Source organism: Tamandua tetradactyla, chromosome 3 (genome assembly GCF_023851605.1).
Source record: "Tamandua tetradactyla isolate mTamTet1 chromosome 3, mTamTet1.pri, whole genome shotgun sequence".
NCBI classification, from domain to species: Eukaryota; Metazoa; Chordata; class Mammalia; order Pilosa; family Myrmecophagidae; genus Tamandua; species Tamandua tetradactyla.
Window position 1 is genome coordinate 20,974,896 of NC_135329.1, and position 7,010 is coordinate 20,981,905.

General features: G+C 49.0%; 1 protein-coding gene across 1 annotated transcript in view; it reads right to left on the reverse strand.

Moving 5' to 3' along the window:
• The window catches only part of LZTS1 (leucine zipper tumor suppressor 1), a 55,037-nt gene extending 48,247 nt beyond the window's left edge, over window positions 1-6,790 (reverse strand). The window contains exon 1 of the mRNA XM_077152689.1: window positions 6,609-6,790. The gene's annotated coding sequence lies outside the window, so the exon portion shown is untranslated. The remainder of the gene's footprint in view (window positions 1-6,608) is intronic.
• Window positions 6,791-7,010: the final 220 nt, after the last annotated feature.

Sequence of the window (7,010 nt, forward strand, 5' to 3'; positions counted from 1 at the left end):
TTTTCAGCAGGAATATAATGTTCGGCTGCTTTACACCCACTCTCTGAACGCTGCCAGTGAATAATGACTAAGGTGGTGGGTGGAAGTACAGCAAGTTGAGACCAATTTAGCAGTCCAGGATGCCAAGAGGAGGGTGATTTAGCAGCAAATGACTTTGCAGCAGCAAGGAGAGTACAGATGCCCCCAAAAGCTCACTGTCCCATAGGAGCCAAGTGCACAGCCTGCCTGTGAATGCCTCGGGCAGGGAGGGAGGACCTCCATTACTTGATGAATTTCATATTTGAAATATATAGTGAATTTCAGATTTGCCCACTGGGGCGAGATTTGCCCTTGGACGACAAAGAACAGGGGTATGGGGGTAGAAAAAAAAGTAGGGGGGCAGGAGTACAAAAACCCATCAAGAACAAGGGTTTGCTGGAGACCCCAGCCAAGCAGGCAAAATTGTGAAACTGTTGGTATCTATTTTCAGAGCAATCCCCACCCCACCCCTGCTCTCTGCACCATCCTCTCCACCCTGGAGCAGCCTCTGTCCTTGACGCTTCTCAGGCTAGAAGTCTCACCTGGACTAGTTCCTCCTCTTCTGGTGGAAAATCATCTGATAAGTGGGTGCTGCTCTATCTGGGAGGCTCTAAGGGCTGATAGTAAGTCAAAAGAATGATGGGAAAGAACCACAAACAAAACAAGAAAACCTTCCTCTGGGGCGGTGAAATGGTGGCTCAGTGGCAGAATTCTCTCTGCCATGCCAGAGACCCAGGTTCAATTCCCAGAGCCCGTCCATGCCAAAAAAATAAAAATAAAAGAATGCTGGGAATGGTAAAAGGCAAGGCTCTGTGGTATGGGGGAGCGGGTACGATGCTCCCCGTGCGCCTCTCAGATGATGCCAAAGAAAGCCCAGCCCAGGGCAGACAGAGGGGTGGGTCTTCAGATCCTGACGCCTTGGGATGTGAGAACTCATGTTACGGGATGGACTTGTGACCTCAGTATTGATATGACAGGACAGCACATGTCAAGACAGAGAGATGATAGAATGGATGAGTGTGTGTGAATGCGTGTGTGTGTGTGTGTGTGTGTGTATGTGTGTGTGTTCTGGCAGTTATCTCCAAACACAGTGATGAACTGACATGGAAGCAAACCTATGGCTGATCTGGATGGCCAAGCTCTTCACCGCCTTGGTTCCAGGTACTGAACGCTGCCCACAACATATCTGCTCAGAAGCCAACATGGCGTGTCACTTAGGAGGAAACATCAACTCTCGGCTGGACTCATTAGGATCAGTTAGCTTCAGCTGTTAGGTTACACACATGCAACACTCTCTGTCCTCTGACTCTCCCTCCACCTTCCCTGGCTTCCCTTCGCACCCTTTTTCCCACCCACGTCTGGCTCATTCTATCTGCATCTGAGGTGCAGCCTCCAGGCACCAGCACTCTCTGAAGTCTGGTTTTCCCAGGCCACTAAGTGCCACTAAGTTAGGAGGGAAGAGATTCCTATCCCAGGTTAGTATGAAACTTGATTATGGGTAAGGTGGAAACACTGAAATTATAGAGGCAATTTTGGTATTTCAATGGAGAGGCATTAACTCAGATTCTATGAAGCCAAATTTACTGTAATTTCGATGTGGAGTGGACTAAGCTGATAAATCTACCATGAAGAAAGCAGTGACAAGTAAAAAGTTTAATAAACAAAATTACAAGAATATTTTTTAACTTACTTGACCCAAGACCATTTCATGTACTTTAAAAACATATCTGAGGGTGAGCCACAGTGGCTCAGCAGGCAGAGTTCTTGCCTGCCATGCTGGAGACCAGGGTTCAATTCCCAGTGCCTGCCCATGCAAAAAATATATATATATATCTGAGAAACTACCAATAAGATCATTACAAACCTTCATTCATTAAAGAAAATCCCAAAGTAGACATACCATTATCCTTGAAACCTCATTTATTTTTATTGAGCTTAATGTATAAGCATAACAAGCGCTCAGGGATTGGGGGAGGAGCACAGAAAAAGAAAGGAAAGGGCCCACACTCTCATCACTTACATTTCAATGGTTATGAAAGTAACTGAGTTCTTTTAATTAAGAGAACTTTTTTTTTATCCTGCACATTCAATACTTGTCAACCATTCAGCAAACCTATATCCATCTAATGAATGAGAAGGCTGGACAGTTTGGTGACTTTATCCCCAAACTGGGAAATTAGGGCACCAGGGTTCACATCCCAGTGCTCCACTTGTAATATTGGGTCAATTCCTTCACCTCTGTTTGGCTCACTCAGTTTTCTCATTTGCCAAGTGGTGGAAGAAATTTTCTCATAGAGTTGTTGTGAAGTGTAAATACTTTTATGTCCCTTTTAATGTGTGAAGCCCTACACAAATAAAAAAGGGCTATTCAAATCATTATCACAGGAAGCCTAGGGATGGTGTTGGGTCATTTGTAGAAGTCAGAAGGCAGGAAACAAGAATGTGAGAGAAATAAGATGGTGATTGCAGTGATGCAGAGGTGGCCTCGCTAGACAGGGCCCAGGAGACAACTAAGCCCGAAATCCATCTCAGCCATGCCTGGCTTCAGCTGGCACCATCCCCACCCACTCTGCTAAACCCTCTAGACAGGGCCCAGGAGACAACTAAGCCCGAAATCCATCTCAGCCATGCCTGGCTTCAGCTGGCACCATCCCCACCCACTCTGCTAAACCCTCGCAGGAGGTCACCAACAGACTTCTTTGCACACTTGTTTGGCTGGAGATAGTGGTAAGAGATGAGTTAAATTCCCCATTTTTCGTTCACCAACTTCATCTGCTCTGGGAGATTAGCCGAGCTGGACAGAAGGAGGGAGCGGGCTTCAGCAAGGGTTTCCCTTAGAAGAGAAAGCCCTCATTTCTTCAGCTCTTGGCCAGCATGACAGATCTATGACCTTGACAGCTACAAGGTCTGCTGTACGGATACCCTCCCTAGGTTCACCTTCAAGGTTCAATCCACTACTGTCTCCTGCCTGGTATCTTCCAGCTCCCCTCCCTCTTGCTGAACAGCTGCTGAACTCAAAGTTAGTGCAATCCAATTTTCAATTTACTTGTCATTGATTCATGTGCATTGGTTTCTCTTCCCAGTTCTCATCACAATTTCCAGTCTCAAATCACTCTTTAACCATTTTTTTAATAACCCCCATCTCCTGGCACTGTGCACAGATAAAACTTTTTAACCATTTTTTTAATATCCCCCATCTCCTGGCACCTTGCATAGATAAGACCTTGAATAAATAGTGCAACGGTGCCTGCCCATGCAAATAAATAAATGGATAGATAGATATATAAATAGTGCAACGTAGAGCATTGCAAACTCGAGTAATGATCTTTGAAACCAAAACTAAAATTGTCATGGACCCCTGAAAAGACATGTGGCAGGGCCAATTTCAGAAATATCAGGGGTGGTGACAGGGCACTATGAAGGGAATCAGCCAACTGTAGGACCTTGAACAAATCATCATAGATTACGTCCCCCTAAACATGGTAGCAATTCATACTCCCTACACCAGAGTAAGAGTGTCCATTTCAGATCAGTGGTTTTCAAACTGTAGCAGTACAATGAGCTATTCAAAAGCAATCCCAAAGACCTAATATGCAAATCAGCCCAAAGATTCTCCCAGCAGTTGGAACATTCTCGGTTGGCAAAACCACAGAAACACTTCATCATTGCCCTGGAACCATCTGCCCCCTGGGGTTCCAAGTGCATGATTTTACAACCCCAAGCCTAGAGCACGCCTACCACTTTCCATTTCTATAATTGTAGTTATTGGTTGACTGACCTGGAGAGAGGGTGGAGGGGCTTGCTGGGGTGTGTGAGGGCTGGGTTTTCCTTAAATTCCCTAACTTTTGGACACAGGGCTTGGAACAGAGCAAGCCCTCTCTGTGTGGAGGCCCCGAAGACAGCCTAATAATAAAGGAAAGAGTTGGAAGTCACACCAGAAAAGTCTGCCCATGCAGAAATCCTCCATTCTGTTGGAAAAAGTGCTCCCCAGCAATTCTCTTTCCCATTGATTCATTAAGCAAGCATTTCCTAAGGGACTACTCAGAGTAGCTGAGAATTTGCAACGCTATCTCTGCCTCCACAAACTTTGTAGGCTCTTCAGGCAGCCAGTGGGTAAATATGATAGCATGAAGTGCTGGTAGGAGCTCAGTGGAAGACCCAGGCTTAAGGATAGAGGAAAGTTTCCTGGAGGAAGTGATCCTTGCCCCAAAATTCTGAAGGACAAGTAGGAAGCAGTTAGGCGGAGAAGGGAGAGGGAAAGGGCAAGAATATTCTAGGCAGATAGACTAGTGGGTTTCTATGCTCAAAAGCAGCAGAGGAAAATAGAGCCAGGGTCTGGAGTCTTAGTGAACTGAGTTCAAATCCCTGCTCTACCATGATCTAGCCTAGAAGTTAAGTATCCTCACCTGATAATCATTCATACCTGCAGCGTTGCAATGGAAATTAAATGAGATCAAGAATAAAAAGTACTGGGCACACAGTGTGCTTAGTAAGTGGTATTAACTGCGGTTAACTATCATCATTATACTTGTCTACGAGTTGCTTAACCACAGATTCTTCATCACTACCTGATTCATCTTTGTTGCCCCAATGCCTAGCCCAGAGCCTTGCATTCTGGAGGTATTCAATAAATATTTATTAAATGAACAGTGAATAAAGGGCAGAAGCATATAAATAAAATCTGGGAACTGGAAGTGCATTTTTATGTGGCTGGATCCCCTCTACGTCTTGGCTCACAAGTGCTGACCCATGTCTTCTTAAAATTGCACAGCAAATTTTTCCCTCTCCCATTCCCCAAATTTGGGCTCTCCCCAACACCCACTACACAGCAACACACCTTCACTGGCAGTTGCCCCAGCACATACCTGCTGAGGCACAATTAGACAGGGGGACATCCCCTCTAGACATGCAAATGCACACACTGAGTTGCTAAACGAGGTGAGTTGCTAAAACCAGGCGTTTTACCTGGGGAAGCACACAGTGGCTGCATAAAGGTTAAATCACCACCACCTCTGGCCATCCTCCCTGCCGCTGGCACACAGACACCTCCAAGAGACACTCTTCCTTCTCCACCTGGTTTCCTTCTCACCTCCAGCACAGTGAGGGTGCCACATTCACCTCCATCCAGCCGGGACCCCTTCTGTGGACTCCCAGTTCCTAAGCCCAACTCTGTTCCCATTAGCTGTGTGACCTCAGGCAAAGCCCTTTGCCTCTGGTGCCTCAGTTTCTTCATTGATAGAAGGCAGAAAGCAAACCAGGCTTCATGCCGACCTGGTAATTATGTTGTGAGGATAAGGGAGATAACACATGAGATAATGTCTATGAAGTGCCGAAAGCACCTCAAGAAGAAAGACACTGAGTAAATACCAGGTGAGGCCCCATACTTCATTACTATGTAAGTTTTCTACCCACAGACTCTATTTATCTCCACCCTTCCTGTCTGCACACAGTCTCCGACATCCATGGCCATGTGCATGCATATGCATACACATTGCAAACAGCTCCATTTTCCCTCTGCGTGCCTGCGGAAAACTGTTTTGAACTCAGGTTAACCTCCCTTGCCCCCTACCCACAAACTCTTCTCATGGGTCTCCCCTGCAGGAAGAATTGCCAAACAGCTCATCTCTCCGTGGCTGGGCTCACCAGCTCCCACAATGACAAGGAGCCTGCAATTGCAGCAGAGCAGGAGCCCCCACAAAGCGCTCTCCAGAATTCAATGCCTCCTCATTAGTTTTCCAGCACCTTAAGACCAGAACAGAGGGGCTGAAAGCAACAGAAGGATGTGGCTGGAATGGAAGGGGAAGGACCCAGGAACACTTAGATGCTCAGATCCCTAAGCATTCTTGGTTCCTGGGAAATTGAGGACTGAGAAGCCGGGAGTGAGGCGGATACACTTGGCAGGCTGCTGTCTGCGGTGCGTGAGGGAAAGAAGTGAATGCCATGCGTGTGGGTAAGTGGTGTTTTGCCTGAATTGCACATTTCAGTACTGGCCCAGGTGGCCTGTAGCTCTCAGGGGAGTCCTTTAGACCGTGAGGCTCCTCAAGCCCTCTCTGTGCACCTCAGTCCCTGTGACATATTCCATCCTCGAAATGTTCCACATTCCTGACCGCATCCGCCGGCCCGGCCACCAGTGTGGACACGGCACATCTCCAAAGTTCCACACGGCAAAGTTCAGGGGCCCGGCCTGGTCTCACCCCCCACCCCCACCCCCACCAGTCCTCACTTCCAACACCAGTGTCGCCTGAACATGAATGTCCATTAACATCAGATTCGGGGCTGAAAGGTGATAAGCCCCGACTGCAGTAGACGGAGACAAAGACAGAAGGACAGACGCCAGTAATTTCCTGCTGCTGGGACCAGAGCAGCAGCACCAACCTTGGCAGAGAGGAAAGACCCTGACACTTAACATCCAGGGACAAAGACACCCAGACAGATACTGACACAAAAAGACAAAGACTGACGGACAGGCGGACGGACCCGCGGACTGTCAGAACGCGGGGAGCACAGTTTTCTCTCCAGCCTGGGGCGCCCCTTCCCAGCAGCAAACACTTCACCGAAGGGAACCAGACCCCTAGTCCACCGCACCTTACCTTCTTCCCTATGCTTCGGGGCTGACTTGAGAATTACGCTTTTTTTTTTTTTTTCAGTGTTTTGGGCTGTGTTCCTGTCTTTCTTTTCCCGGGGCTGCGGGACCGAGCTCGTCCCGCGGCGCGGCGCGCGGCTCGCGGCTCCCGCTCACTCCCGGAGGCGGGCGGAGAAACTTTCGGTCTCGGGCGCGCGCGGCCTCCCCGCCCGCTGGCCCGCTCGCCCGCTTGCAGCGTGCCGGCCTCTGAGCCAGGTCCCGGCGCTGCGGGCCGGCCGGCGGGCGCGAGGCGGGGCGGGGCGGGGCGGGCGCGGGGCGGGGCCAGAGCCGGCGCCACTCATTGGCCGGGGCGCGGCCCGCAGCCTCCTCCCCAGGCGCTCGGCGGCCTTTGTTCGCCGCTGACAGCTGG